The sequence below is a fragment of the Carassius auratus genome, chromosome 31, assembly GCF_003368295.1.
Source record: "Carassius auratus strain Wakin chromosome 31, ASM336829v1, whole genome shotgun sequence".
NCBI classification, from domain to species: Eukaryota; Metazoa; Chordata; class Actinopteri; order Cypriniformes; family Cyprinidae; genus Carassius; species Carassius auratus.
Window position 1 is genome coordinate 10,976,835 of NC_039273.1, and position 16,877 is coordinate 10,993,711.

Genomic DNA, 16,877 nt, shown 5'->3' on the forward strand with positions numbered 1-16,877 from the left:
TTGAAAGACCTCACTGTCTCCCACTGAGATCATTTCACAGTCCAATCAGATGTGCATTCAGCTTCCTCTTTTTCACCATTGACCACCAACACCCACCAACTGGGAGAAAGCCAGATATCTGCATGCATCTGTATTTGCATGGAAAGCACTTCCATCGAGCAGGTGGTGACAAGCAAGGAGAACCGAATCAAAAGAGACAGTGAATATCTCTGCAAGCCTCTCACCAAGAGGTAATCAGTGAGCAGCTCATTTTCCACATTCAGATGTATTTGTTGATACACTAGAGAGTGCTTGAAATCAAGCTGTTTTAAGAGTCTCTCTAAAACTAGGTCTGTCATGTCTTAAAAAGAGAGACACGCTTAGGGATATTTTTGGGACACGATGTACATGATCAATTTACATTGACTTCAAGGAGCATACAAAGACAAATATGTTTACAACCAAAAATGTCATGAGTTGTGTGGCATTTTTATTGTAAGGGCTGGTTAAGCAGTTATCTTTTTGATTGCAATGTTGATCCACCTTTAAATGGTATATTTTATAATGTGAAGAGAAAGGAGAACATGACAGGAAGAAGCAGATTGCTAAAAAGTGTATCAGAGTATACCCTGAAACAGACTACCTGAAGCCGCATTTCCACCGCCGAAATGTGCGTACTTTTTATTGAGAAACACGGGCAGATCTATGTTACTAGACTATTTGCCTAAACTTCACGGTACTTTAGACTGCAGTGGAAATGCAGAAAGCAACAGGTCTGGGGGAAAAATAGTTCCTGGGGAAAAAAGTTTCTGGTACATTTGTTCCAGGGAATTTCGGTGGAAACATGGCATAAGTGTCACTTAAGATACCACTGGCCACAGATTTCCCTGAAGAGTGAGAGTTCATGAACGGCTATAAACATCTGGACATAAAGCTAGGGACTGACTCTTGCACCAGGGCAATCTTGGGTAAGTTTGCTGTTAGCAATACTAGCTTTGATCTAGAATGAAAAAAAAAATCACTGAAAGTGTCTGGTGCTTATCACAGCTTATTCTGGCTAAGAACTGCTCACTTAGTAAGAGACCACCTAACCAAATTATCAAGTAACCGATCATAGAGGGATATAATAGACTATAAAAAAATTATAGACTAGCATTAAAAATTCACTTTAAAATAAGGTCCCTTTACTTAACGGTAGTAAAAAAAAAACAATTATCAGTGAGCACTAACAATGAGCATTTTATGTGTTACAGTATTTATTAGACTTTAAGTTAATTAATAAAAATATAACTGTTCATTGATTCATTCATGATAGCATAGTAGTAAATGTTAAATGAACAAAGATTAATAAAATTTTTATTATTCTTTCATTGTTAGTTCATGTTACTGTATGTAATGTAGTTTAACTAATGTTAACAAAAGTGTGTTAGTAGTGTTACCAAAAATGCATTAAAACAATGGCATGAGTTTAAACATGTCTCTTTAAATGTTTTTACAGAAAGGACACCAAAACAGCAGAAAATGTGTGTGGAATTTGAGCTCAACTTCACAGCTGGTCCCAAAAGAATCTCTATTTTGTAATAAAAGCTGTGGGGAAAAAAATAAAAAGAATTGTGCCCAACACAAATACCTGAAGAACTCCATGAAGGAAAATCCATAGCCATGCTGTTCAGCAATTCCAGCACACACCACATTTGCAGATGCTCCAATCAGTGTCCCATTTCCTTTTGAATAGAAAGAGAAAAAGAAAAAAGAATGATTATCTTGCATAACTTTGATAGCCTGTATAAACTTAGGCATTCATTTATTTTTAATGAAAAAAAGGAATGTTTGCCTAGTGAATTTTTCCATATAAATATATATATATATATATATATATATATATTGGAGTCTTTGCAGTTCTCTGTGAGTGTAACTAACATTGTAAGTAACATTTTGGATGCTACAGCTCCATCTATAAGACATCTCTATGCCCTTAAAGGTGCACTAAGCAATATTTGAAAAACACTTTTGACCACAGTGTCTGACCAAGTCCAAAAACACACTTTCTGCCAATCAGGAGTAAGGGGAGTGTCTAGTAATGATAGGGAGAAGAGAACGCTCAGTGAGTGCACAGGACAAATATTAGCAGATCAAATATAGGTAGCAATAGATGGCAGATTAGAAATAAAATAAAATATTAAAAAGTAGGATTATGATCTGGCAAAATTTAGGGCATGCATAAATATTGAAGCAGCTTTCAAGTGGTGGAGAGAACTCAAGGAGCGGGAAAGCCTTTGAATTGGTATTCAAGGTTGCTTTGTTTCTTCTTGATAGGTGAGTTACATTTATTTTGCTTGTTTCACACAACTAATCTGTGTTGACTTTTGCTTGAATAATCTTGGCTGGCATGCATAGCAGATTTTGCCATCATCGCTTTAAGGGATGTGTATGTACGGGTTGGGCGGAGTTATCAAAATAGGGGCGAAGTCCTATCAGGGTATGGGCATGTTTGTTTTGGTGCTTTCAAATATCAACATAATTTGGCAAAGTCTACTTAGTGCAGCTTTAAATGGTAGTCTTTTCTGACGGGTGTGAAGCACAGAATAAGGACCCATCCTCCTGCGACATGCCTTACATGATTACTTTTCTACAAGAGCTTTTGGACAAGGGGTGCACCCCTTCCACACTCAAAGTGTATGTGGCAGTTATTATGGCAAATCTCTCTCTCATAGATGACAGGTCAATTGCCAGAAACGACCTGATCATTTAGTTTCTGAGGGGAGCTTTGGAGATCCGCCTCGCCCTCATACTGTTCTGACTTGGGACTTATCTATAGTCCTTAGGGCCCCATTGTGCCCTCCCTTCAAACTGCTTCAATCAGCCAACTTGTGGCCCCTGTCACCTCTGCCTTTATTATCGGTCAAGCGAGTGGGTGACCTGCAAGGACTGTCAGTCAGTACTTAATGTCTTGAGTTTGGGCTTCATTCTGCACATACTTATAGCACAGCATGATTGGTGCGTTCCTCATATAGTGTTAATGCAACGGGAGAGCCTTTTTGAAAGGGAGTGCTCAGGTTACTTACATAATATCAGATCCTTGAGATAAGGAAATAAGCTTTGTGTAGGCTGCCATGCTATAAGGCTGCATGCTAGTCGATGACTGTTGCCTCAGTCGAAAGATTCTGACAAAATGGCACTCAGAGCTGACAGGATATAGCAGTCAGCTCCAAGCTTTTGGCGGTTGGTTCATGCAGCTACACAAAGTTTATCAAATCAGGCTTCAGTATCAGAGTAAACAGGACTTTCCCCATAGTGTGTTAACACAACGCTTGTTCCCTTATCTTAGGAATTGAACTGTTTTAAACTGTTGTCAGATGTCATTTGCCATTCCTGCATCATTTTTACTATTTTCAAATGCCTTTTATATTTTGTCTTTGATTAAAATTTGTCATAAACAATGGAATTCCATCATAAAAATATCAAAATATGTATTTTTTTAATTTTGAAAATCTAGAGTTTGAAAGGATCATTGCATATCAATTGCATAATTGTACAGTAATTATATAGAGAGACATTAAAAAAGAAAGCAAATGATGTGTCAACATTACATTTTTTATTTAATGGCTAAATATATTATAAATTTAAACAATTTAAAACTCTAAATGCAGTTTACACCCATCAATTTGTCTTTTACTAAGATACATACAGTATTTCTTGAAGCGTGTTGTTTGGCCTTGTTGAAGAATGGTCTTCATATGAAATGTTCACATCTTCAAAGGTGTCAGCGTGACAACAAAACCATAAGCCTGCCTTAGCATTCCATGGATCAATACTAGAGCTAACACATCTCCTTTGATTTGGCAGAAAGTCTGCCACATCTCTCTCCATGTCCTTAGAACCAAACAGGCAATGAGGCATTTTCAGATGGCCTTGTAAGCACACTACATTCCTAAATGTAGAGAGATTTGTTGTGCACAGTGGTGCTTTCAGAGCCAGTGAGGAAGAAGTTAGTGGCACTGAAAAACTACAGCTTATTATGTTTGTCAAAATGTAATAAAAAGAGACCTTTTTGAATCACTAGTTAGAATTGCTAATTATATATTACATTATACAGATACATTTAGGCAAAGCAATTACTTCTTTTCTTCTATAGGAGGTGGTTTGCAATTCAAATGAAATGCTACAAATTATGTATTTTAAAGGCATAGTTTTCACTGCAGTTCATCAATCCACTTGAACCAAGTGTGCTGTAATGGCATGTTTTTTTAAAGAAAAACAAAAAACACTTACACTGAATAATATAAGAGAGAGACAAAAATTTAACTGACCCCCAAGGCAAGCTCCCATTGCCAATGCAAAAATGAGAGGTTTGATTGGTAGGTTGACATCAGGATCTTGACTAAGGTTAATAAGCACAGGAATCTGTAGGGAAAAAAAAACATCAGATAAATATATTATACGTAGTGTGTATATAAGATGATAGATAGGTAGATAAGGTAGGTAGGAAGAGAGACAGACAGACAGACAGGGAGGGCAAAATGCCTTGATCATAATTCTCACAGGCAATTGTGGATGTCAGGGTCACAGAGAATGTAATATTCACAAATCCTGACAGCCGCCCAACCTATTAGCAGATTGAGTCATATTCTACTGCTCCACAAGTCGAGAACAAGAAAATCAATAGTTGATGCCATTAGATTTATTTTCCATATTTCTCTCTTTTTGCACAAACACAGAGCTTGAATAAACAGCAAATGAAAATCTCATGAAACAGCATGTATGATCCAAGCATCACTGCATTGGCCCAGGCATGAAATCTACATGGATATAAACAGGATAAAAACACTCCACAATGGCTATAGCCATCAGTGCTTAGCAAGACAATATAATGGTGAGAAGCAGGGAATGGATCCCTGTGGCGACAACAACAAATATGCATGCATCCATTTCTCAAGGCACATAAGCATTCGATCTTCCCACCAGTGTAGCATAATTTAAAGATTGCATATTTGCAGAAAATGTCTTCTGCCTCAAAGATTTCTGTGTGTAGCCGCTTGCCTGCTACACGCTGGCCTCCCAGCTAACAGCGGCTTCAGCTGCAATCAACTTGAATAAATTAAACAGCACAACTGTAATTACATTTTCTACTACATTTGCCATCCAGCTCATTCAGCTGTGGCATCGCCAGCGTGGATGGGAGGGCACCAGGAGCCAAAGCAACCGTACACTTGTGCTGACAAGAAAATAGCAGTTTTATGTTTGCAGCGCAAATAGCACATTTTAAATCTGTGTGGAAAATCCTAACTTGACACAGGTGGCATGGAAACATTTTTACAGATATCGCACATGCTCTCTGTTATCATAACTCCGTAATCATAAATATTAGTATATGTATTATATTAAACTTTCATCATGTTGTCTACACATGAACAGCTACTCTGTGATAAATAATATATGGGGACATTTGATCTTTTATGTAGGTGTAGAATTAAGGACTATATTGAGGGGATAATCTATAGCAACCGTGTTTTTAACCACAAAGTCATCACAGCCATGGTCACCTTGAAAGGATTTATTTTGCAAAAACGAACTATCACACTTATTTAATAGATTCTTAACTAACAAATATCCTAATAATTGGAAATATATTTATCAAATATTGATATATGCACTACCATTCGATAGTTTGATTTTTGAAAGAAATTAACACTTTGATTCAATAAGCAAGCATTTAAATGATCAAAAGTGACAGTAAAGACTTTAACTGTTCAAAATAATGTCCATTTTAAATAAATGCAGTTTTTACAGTTTCTTCAAGTTATTAAGCAACACGACTATTTTTAGCATTTATAATAATAAATAATGGCGGTAATAATAAGAAATGTTTTCTGGGCACCACATCAGCATGTTAAACTTATTGTTTGAATGGACGTTTCTTAGTTTCTTTCTTCTGTGAAACAAAACAACAACAAAAAGAGATCTTCAGGAGGGCTTTAAATATTCATTCAAGTAAAATGGATGGTGATGTATACAGTCAAGCTCAAAAAGGGCACCATAAAACATCATAAATGAAGTCCATACGACTTGAGCTGAAGTACCATATTTCACGCTTATCACATGCTGCGTTTTTAAAACTTGCTTGTGTTGACTGAACACAAGCATAAATAAGACATCAGAACTCTAGCAAAGGTTTGTACCACATGACAATGAAGATAGGGTAATGGCTGCTGAAAATTCTATTCACAGGACTAAAATACATTTTAATTAAATTAAATAATTTCGTTGTTGTCAGTCAGATTTAGATATACTGGTTCTTACCATGCATTTATTTTTTTAGATTTCTTGCAGATTAATTTCAGGATCCCCACTTATTAAACATCAATTGTGGTTTAAAGATTTACCACAAAGACAGAACCTTAGGTTATCCAGGTTAAGAACGCTCAATAATGGTCATGTTATATGATCACTTTCATTAAATCCCACAAGCACTTTAATCCAGTTTACTTATTGCAATTACAGAACAATCACTGGCAAGTCACCCAACACATAACCATGGAAACAAAAGGAGATCGACAATCATGGTGAGCAGGGCCATGACTGCAGCCATGTATATGTCATATATAATCCCTTACAGATGAGACCAGGGACCGAAGTAAACAGCTTCTAGACAGATGTATTGATATTCAGATCAGATATTCAGTGCTCCATGTGGATGTCAGTGATTGTGTGACATTCGAAAATATATAGAATACTCAAACCGAACACACTGTGCCTGATATATGGACCGAAACATGACAAGCCAATTTAAAATTGCCTTATGCATGGTGTGATTTAGAGTCAATACTTCAAGCTATTTAAATGTCTAACCACAGAAATTTGCTGCTCAGACCAGTATGAATTTCCATGCAAGTATATTCAGGTTAGTTAAATGACCTTTCCAATGAAGCTGGTAGTTGATGATGGTTAAGCTAGTTATGAAGCTGTGTGGGGAGTTAAAATAAGTTAAAATAACTCAATACATGCAATTTTTTTTGTTGTTACAGTCAGAAACAGGCCCATTCTGTGCTCTGCATTAATGAAGTGTGTGTTTAACTGCATGGTCTTTTTATTCCAGCTTCAGATTGTGAGAGAGCACTACTGAGAAGTCTTTTTCTGCATTTATACAGTGATGGGACCAGCGAAATCAATGCAGTCCATTACCACCACAGGTATATGCCGAGCTCAAGTACATTTCACCCTGTTTATCTCTCCTTTTTTGACAAAGTGAATGAAAGAGACAGACAGTGAGCAAGAATAAGACAAAAAAGGACAAGAGTCGCAGGTCCCAGTGGCTAACATGTCATCCAGCAACTGATAAGTCAAACACAGTGAGATCTTTATGTAAAAACGTCCTAATAAATATCTATATAATCGTGGTCAGTTTAACTACTGGACTAGTGTTCAGCAAGTTGCTCCTTACAACCTAAAAACCTTGCCTAACTAGTTGACTAACCCAACAACTGATGTAGTTCTGCCCATCCTTACTAAACACAAGGTGAGAAAAGAAGTGAAAGTAATTACGCAAAATGGACAGATCAAATCAAACCGGTGGAAAACGCTGGAGGAGAAGAAAATGAAAAGTCTTTTGAAATTCTAAGTGACTTGTCTCTTCATCTGCCTTTTGTTCCTCCCTTCTGCTCATCTGGCAGTGAGTGAGTGGCAGCACAGCTCTGTCTGTCTGGTGCCATGTTCATCATATCAGCTCACAGCACGTGCTCCTTTATGATGCACATGATTCATGCCTTACTCTGATAGCACATCATCACTCACTACTGATTCTCACATGTTTCGGTTGACTATAGAGGATAAGATGCACTGTATTCACCTATCAACAGAGCTTGGGGTATTAACACAACATGTCAAGCAGTGACGGCAGTGACCTCCAGTGAGACATGCCATTCTAAAACTGTTTGAAAAAGCATATTTCTCATTTATTTATAATCACAAAACATCACTAGTCTTCTACGTTGGATAAATATCGTTACAATAGCGATGAGACATTTCCCGTTTGATTTTGCTTGCAGGGGTTAAATTGAAAGAACTGTAAAATCTGGCGGTGATTCAGGCTCCCTATAGGCAAGATATGACAGTCCCTCAAGTTAAGAGACTCCAGTCATTATCATTACATAAATTGCTTCAGAATCATGCAAGACCCTCCTGGCTCACATCAGAGGCCTGATAATCTTGTCTTATTTTGTGATAATGATCAAGTGTCTGCATATTATGCTCTACATAACTCCTTGTTCAGAGAATTGTTGTATAAAAGACTTTGCCTATAGGCCTATTGCAGGGAACATAAAAAATATGATTAAATTTGAACAAAATGGTGAGCGATTTCAGTATCTAATAATATATATATAATGTATATAATATATAATGCCAATTTATTTTTACAAAAAAAAAAAACAATTGTCAATTAATAATTTAATTGAATATAATTTGTATTGCATCATAAAAACAATGTATCATAGTATCCACATAAATATTCAGCCACACAACTATTTGCAAAATTGATAAACAAAGGAAGTGTTTCTTGAGCAGAAAATCAGCATATTAGAGGAATAAATTACATTTTAAAATATAGAAAACAGTAGGTTTTTATCAAATAAAGGCCTTCTTTCAAGTCAAATTACTAAAAAAGGCCATTGTACAAAGATGTCAGACAAACTAGAAGGAGATTTAGAGCTAGTTTTGTTTCACCATATCTTTGTGTTTGTGTGCAAAAAATGTCTGAAGGAGTATGTGTGTTCCTTACCATAGCGGCAGTGAAGGGAATGTTGTCTATAAGAGAGGAGGCCAGTGCTGAGACCCACATGACTAAAATGATGGCGATGGCCAACCGCTCATCCTCTGGCACTGCCTGGGAGAGAAGATAACAATAAAATATGTCACAACCAAAAACTCGCACACACAGACACACAAATGCCAACACAAAGGTGGGAGGGTTTGCAGACAATGTGTTCATGACACAGTCACATTGGATTTATCATTTCACGCTCTGTTGCTTTCATAAACAAAACACAACACATTACACAAACAGACATAAACACACACTCTCACCACATGCCTGTTTTCAATCCAGCTATAGCGTATGTGAAAACACACCGTAGCTTTTGCGTAAGAATGTAAGAATGTTGTTTATTAGAGCACAGTTTTATTTCAGTCGTTTCCCCACTATTTCTCTATTTGGTTGTTTATCTACATGGTCAGATTTTGGGGGTCCTTGTGCTGCTGATTGGATTGAATGCATCAGAGCCCCATAGCAGCGCCTGTCATGAATAATTACTGTGATTGTAAAAGGCCCACACAGCAAACACAAGCTGACGGGTCTATCAAAGTGTGATCACCAGCCAGGCAGAGCTGGACACTTCCAGACCTCCGGAAATCTCTGTATTTATGGACCACACAGCCCTACTATTGGATTTAAAGATGACAATAATTTGAGCCAGCCACGTTATTTAATGAGGTCATTTGGCTGGTTTACATTGTTTTTTTGTTTTAAGTGTGGTAATGCAAGCACTTAGAATTATAGTCCAGGTTTTAAAGAACACTTTTCAGGTCCACTTTTTCAGGAGCCTTGGGGCCCTATTTTAACGATCTAAATGCACAGCGTAATTGTTCTGTAATTGCAAATAAGTATAATTCTAATACACGCAATGACTATCCATAATGACATTTTTATATTTTTGTAGCCTACACAATAATATTCTTTTACACTGTAATCCTTTTTTTTTATATATTTGGATGTTTGTGTGATGTGCATCCCTGTGTATAATAAGCAAAGTGAACACGCACTGTGAACCTGCCCAGAGGCGCATTTTCTACCAACGTGCTCTTTAAATGACAAAAAAATATTTTTTATATACTTTAGACTTTAGACCAGGTTTGAGTTGGTCTATGGCGCAGTCTATTTTCAGCTCCTTAAAATAGCAATGCACCTGAACACACCTCTTTTTTTTAGACCAGCATGCCAATGGGCGCAAATGCGTGAGCGCATCTCACACAGGGAATGGGAGATGACACTCTGATTGGTTAATTGAATGTTATGCCCATTACTCATTAAGAGAATAGGGACAACCCATTCCAAAAATGCACCCTGGTGCATGGACCGTTTTTCCGTCGTTAAAATAGCAAAAGTGGATTTGGACACGCCCTGAGTGCACCTGCGCTGTGCGCTTTACACTTTGCATTTAGATTGTTAAAATAGGGCCTAAAATGTCTTACAATGTGACTTACAATGTATTTATTCCTATTTTTATTTTTATAATCTGTCTATACTCTAAGGCAGAAACAGACCTTTCCCTCAAAATCCTATCATGAGTGTTCACAGGAGACATCTGAAGCATTTTACATCAAGGTGTAAGCAGCTTGTGTCACCTTCCCACTTGAGATCATATCACTTAAGTTTTAATACCACTTTTGGATAGATTTTGTGCTGATTGCATAACACCTTTAGTGAGTCGAGCACCAAAGCAGCACAAACAGCCCATGCAAATATAAATTCCTAGTGAAATCCCCCCAAAAGTATCAAAGTATCAAACACCTCTGGAGCATATACTCACTTTTATCAACACTGCTGTCTGCTCCCCGATGTAATCGATTAGCTGCAGCTGGGCTAGAGCCTTAAAAATACACCAAAGAGAAAATCAAGCCATAGACCACAAAACAAAACAACAGACATTTAACCTGACAGCTCTGATTTTCCATCCTTCTAACAATGGAATTGGAATATCATAATTCATCTATTTTTGTCTCAGCGCTTGCAGTGCACACTGGTATGAATGATTGTGAATGTTGGCTCTGCTCTAGAGGGCAAACAGTTTATCTTGGAGCAGTGTTAAGCTCCCCACTGGGCCCGAGGGGTGGGCTTCCCTGTGTGAATACTATCCTCCTAACAAAACAAAGGATTAAACCAACACAAACAGCAAACCTAGCATTTCTGCTGCTGACATGCTCACTTTCTCCTTACTTTGACTCACAATCTCCAGTCACTCACTCACGGTCTTTCTCCTTCTTTATTTATGAATGTGATAGATAAAAATAAACATAACATGTATATTTAATAGTGAATTTTATACACTATTTCTACTTTATCTTTCATGACAATGCACTTTAAATATTTTGTCATCTGTAACAATGAATTTTTTTCCCTGTTTCATGCTTGACAAAGGCTGGGTTACACATAAAAAAATTATAAAACAATATATAAAAAAAATAGATCTTGGTAAACTATGACTAGCCATTGGGATATGTGGGTTTGTTGAGCATTACCATACCTCCATAAGCACAAACAGAGCAGCAAAGAACAACAGGGTGGCCCATTCCACTCTGTGAAGTATGATCTCGAAGTCCTGAATATCAGCCAGCACCAGTAACCACAGAGCCCCCAAGATCGCGATCCAACCTGAGGGACAAAACAGTACATCAAGCCAAGATCACTGGAAAAGAACCAAGAACACTGTTCACACAAACATTTTATTTCCTGTTGTTGCACGTAAAGGCTTTAAGATAATGGAATCCTGGAAAACAGCAGGCTGCTGGTTAATGCAGGGCATCAATCATATGTTATGTCTCAATCTATCTTGCCTTCCCATGACCACAAACACTTTCTCATCAGCCGACCACAGTGTTCCTAAATCTGGTATTCCACTCACACACACACACACAAACACAAAAAAACATTCAGCAACAGAGAGACCAAACAGTGGCATTCAATTAGAAACACAGTCCAGCCACCACTCAAACAGACTCATAATCGCTCTGCACATCAATATACAGACACCACAGGTGATCTGCAACGCCACAATGAACTACAGGCTGTCAGGGCATAAGAATAATAAGCCAGTTACTGGAAAGCCTTCATTAAAGGCTTCTGTGATGAGTCCGACTGATCTAAGTATCTCAGTCTAAATAAATGATGGGAATCGCAAATACAACATAAACAGAACATAAAAGTGTCAGTTTCCCTGAGAGAGGATATCATACTGATTAATTCTGTATGCATTTTTATGTCTGAGAAGTCTCTTTTGCTCACCATGGCTGCATTTATTTGATCAGAACCACAATAAAAACTATAATGTTTTGAAATATTATGATTTTAAACAACTGTTTTCGAATATATATTTAAATGTACTTTATTCCTGTGATTTTCAGCCACTATTACGAAGTCTTGAGTGTCTCATGATCCTTCCAAAATCATTCTAAAATGCCAATTTGCTGCTCAGGAAACCTTTCTAATTATTATCAATGCTGAAAAAAATAGTGCTGCTTAATATTGTTGTGGGAAAAGGGTGATACTTTTTTTTTCAGGATTATCTGATGAATAGAAAATTCAAAAGAACAGCTTTTACATGAGATGGAAATTTTAGAAATATCTTTTTGTGTTCCACCACATGAAGTTTGAAACAAACAACATGCTGGTAAGTAAATGATGCCTGAATCTTCATTTTTTTTTATGTAAAGGTTTCCTTTACAATATACAATATAAGCTAAATTAAAGTCAACCAGTTTATTTTAATCCACTCAGTCTGAAATATCTATCAAGAATGGAGGTGAAATATAAAAGGACATTAGCTGAACATTATGCATGCTGTCATGAAATACTGCCAGATATTTTACCACTGATTAGGTGATGACTTACTGTTTCCCAGAAGCCTCTGGGATTAAAAACATATGCAGCATGTCAGGAACTAAATGTATGAGCCACTAAAGTGAGATGGATAATACAGCAGGATATGGACCATTGGCGCCATCACATGCGGTGGTTATAATATTTCCATTTAGTGCCATTTAGACATCAGGACCATGCACAATATAATAGCCAAAGAAAAACAAGCTATATTCTGGACCTGTGTATTACATTCAACTGTTTGACGTTGACAGTTGAGAGATAGAGAGAGTACAAATATTTACAAATGAACAGGAGCCATTAGCCCAGTTAATGTATGCTTACACACTGGGAGAAACATTTACAAGCAGTAAAATAAGAGTTTGAAATGAATATAAATCCAGGTAGTGGATTATCTTCTCTATGTTGTGTTTTACTGGAGCAACAATTAAGGGGACATTCGTCGTAGCAACCATATAAAATGTTTCCTGAAAAATGCTGTGTTCGTCATCATTTCCCAAAACAAAGCGGTGAAAGGGAACATTTCATTTCTTGTTATTTTACATTTATTCGTTGTGCATTATTAATCTTTCTATTGAAATGTAATCCTCTGTGTACTCAGAAAAAGATATGAGAGAGAAAGGAAGAGTTCATTTAGTGTAGCGTATATGAGTGTGTTGGCCTTGAGTTAAAAGCAGGAACACGTAGAGAGGAAGTACTGAGTTCAGTCTTTGAAACAGCATGTGTTGAGCAGACGGTCATGTACAACACACACTATAAAAGCTTTGGGGCTGAAATTACATTTATTTTTCATATAATAAGACAGGGCCTTCCTCTGGAAAATCACGAACCAGATCCTGTCACGGTGTGTCACAATCCTAAAAAGAAAATGTGTGGCAGATCTAGGGAATAAATGCTAAGCATTAACAATAAACTTACTAATTTATAGTGTAACAAATCCTCCTTTGTGGATTTTTTTGGCACAATTTCATCAGTCACATGGTAAAAGCAAGCAAAAGTATGTTCCAACTTAAAAACGGCCACATTCTTTCAAATTAAATGAGTAAAATCTGGGTCCTTAAGCAAAATCATTTGCCATAACCAGTGCTTGGGCCCCCAAAAAAGTAGGGTCAGCCATAAAATGTTGCTCAGAAAGACTGATTGTCAGCGAGAACTTTCTTCAGAAATGAAGGAATAGTTGGGAAAATACTTGTTTTACGGTTTCATTATTAACCTGCATACACTTCAAATTCATGAAAAACCCACCACTGTGACAACAGAAATAGTCACAAATGTCAAAAGACTAACCCACTCAAAGCCGGATAACAAACAACTGAGCAATTATCTAAAGACCCCACTTCCAGCAGACTATTTCCTGTAAGCCAGCCAGAGGCTTTGGACTTTAGCCAGCAATGCCAGTGTGTGAAGTGCCTCTATTAAAACGAGCTGGACAATGGTCAAACAGTCACTATTCAAGCTTCTCAAATTTAGCACAAAACATCATTCAAGCATGCACACATACTTTTGGGATTATGACCAACACTGGTCAGTAAGTGCTGCAACAAACCGATACGCTATAAATCATAGCTGAGGGGGCGACAGTATGCTTCCAATTCTAGCAAAATTTGATTAAGCAGGTGAGTGCTGAAGATTGCCCGTGGGAAATCATTTAATAAGGGATGAGAAGGACGAACAGAGGAAGAGCCAAAGACAGGAAGAGAAAGAACAGAAGAAGGCAGAGAAGGGACCAGCTGCAGTCACACAGAGGACACAGATGTACTGTAATTGTGAAGGAGAATTTATTCATTTAAAGAAAGTTTAAACGAGGTAATGACGGCAATGGTGTTAAGAATAGCCAAATGATGGATGGATCAGAATGGAGATAATGGAAATGTATAGACGAATCTGCAACATACTGTACAAAGCTGAAATCTAATAGTAAAAATGGAAGTGTAACAGTCACTAATGTAGTTGACAAGTGTAATTCAAATATCTGTTATGCCCTTCTTATTTGGCTGATACCCCAAAGATGTATATGTAAACAAAATTACAAAAATTATCATTTAATTCCAAAATTAAGCTTCTGTTTTCCCTTCAGAGTCTTTGAATATCCTCTGATCTAATGAAAACCCAGGAGAAGGGAAATAATGAAGCTTTAATCTCTTTAAAACTGTGATTAAAAAGTTTGTTTTGGGTCTCATAAGATTAGAAAAAGTCAAGAAGGATCAGTTTGATGCATAAATTATAAGCATGTTTTTGAGATATTAAAAGGGCTTCGGGGTCCAACAACTTTCTTGTCACTTGGATACCTTAAATATTCCTCAAGGTCAGCCACCTCAATAAGTAAACAAATATTACATGTACTCTATATTATATATACTATGCATCTTTTCTTTAGAAGTGAAGCATATTAACTCAGTTGGATGGCACAAACACACACACACACACACATTAGCACTGTAGTTCATGCATGGTGTGAAATAAATCCCAGACTTCTTCCACATTGGCACTGGGACAGTTTTGTCACAAAACAAGTCCAAAAAAGTAACTTTTGATTTGCTTTCTGCTTCAATATTCCCCCAAGGCATCCAACTGAAGATGGAGGAGGAACTGGAGGCCTTCAGCAGTGCGCAGCAAAAACAGAGCAGAAAAATGAGAGCGACAGAGAGAAAGTAGGCTCTGCAATTAAAAGAAGTTTGCTGAGAAGCCTGGGAGGCTCATTCATCATACCCAAAACAACACAGCCATTCTGCCCCATTGAGTGAGACACAAACACCACCTCATCATGTTCTTCATTTTAAAGCAAATCTGTTTCCACAAGCACCTTCTTTATAAAGAACTCTCTATCTTTCTCAGAATGTTCTTGGAAGAAATGAGCTGTTGTGTATTTTCTACTTTGATTAATCTTCCACCATTTCCTCATTCGTTATTTGGTGGTACAGCTCTTGTGCTGGCCAGAGTTTATGTCTGGATTGTAACTTATTTATTCATAAATAAATGACCATATCAAGAGATGAGTTACATTAGTAATATTTAATAAGCATGTGGCCCTTAAATGTAATAATTTCCTCATTTATTTATTTTTTACCCTGAAATTAATTTATAATACTTTAAAGTTGCACTACAGAAGAGATTTTGGTAAAACAAATTACAAAAATCAATATGCATACCTCAAACCATCAGATTTATTATTCTGCAGTGGCAAAGCAAAAGAAATAATTTTGCTAGTAACCTGCTATTTTATGCTTCAAACAGAGATGGTGAAAGATGATGGGTTGAAACATATTCACATGAGATAAAAACTCATGACATATAAAATAAATATAATAAGGATAAAGATAGTAAGGCTGCTTAATTTACAGTACATGGTTTGATCACACGAATAGCCCGATTTTCGTTTTCACTCAAAAGTTCCTGTTACATGGCTTTTGGCATGCTTAATTAACATTTTTGCTTTATTCTAAATCTGTATCCATGCCACTAGGTGTCAGCATATTTCGGGACAACTACCAAATCAATTAGCAACTTCAAGAAAAACTTGGATTTAAACTACATAAAAAATTATTACGAATGAATAATAAAAAAATTAAAAATTTCTTGAATCAAATGTCAGTTGTTGTTTTCCATGAGCTCTTTGGGATTTATGAGCATGAACATATCTTTACTTTTAGAATAAAATCTCACACTGAGAAAATTATTGATATTTCCTTGAAATTCCATTATGACCTACATGTGAAATGTTTATATGGACCTATAGAAATGACCTTCAGAGCCTTTTTTGTTTTTTCTTATAACAGCTTTTCAGTGACCTAAAAATCAAGAAAACTCCCAGAGCCACTGTTACTACTAGCATTGTTTACAGAAATGTGCTAAAAGTTCACCAGTCAGTTATCACAGAATCGAACTGTAATTACATGATTTTCTGGGAAAATAGATGGCCTTGAGGCTTAAAAATCACTTAATTTTCACGAATGTGCTTTTCGTTGGAGAGACGTGGGGCTCTGTGAGCACAGTGCATCCTGTGTGCTTCATTGCCCTCCAGCAGGTGCACAGTATCCTCGGCCATGATTAAATAATCAATATCATAGGTCAAATGGAGTGGTGATGTGTCAACCTAATGAAAGTCTAATGACACTCATTTAAAGCCCATGCTGACCGACCCTGGTTTTGATCAGAACGAGGCACTGAAGAGATTTTGAAAGCAGGACCACACTGTTTTTTTCAAAATGGTAATGTACAGTGATTATTTTTTCAATCATTGCTAATTAAT

General features: G+C 36.8%; 1 pseudogene; it reads right to left on the minus strand.

Annotated features, from left to right (window-relative positions):
- LOC113050530 (P protein-like) overlaps positions 1–16,877 on the minus strand; it is a 74,320-nt pseudogene that overhangs the window by 16,090 nt on the left and 41,353 nt on the right.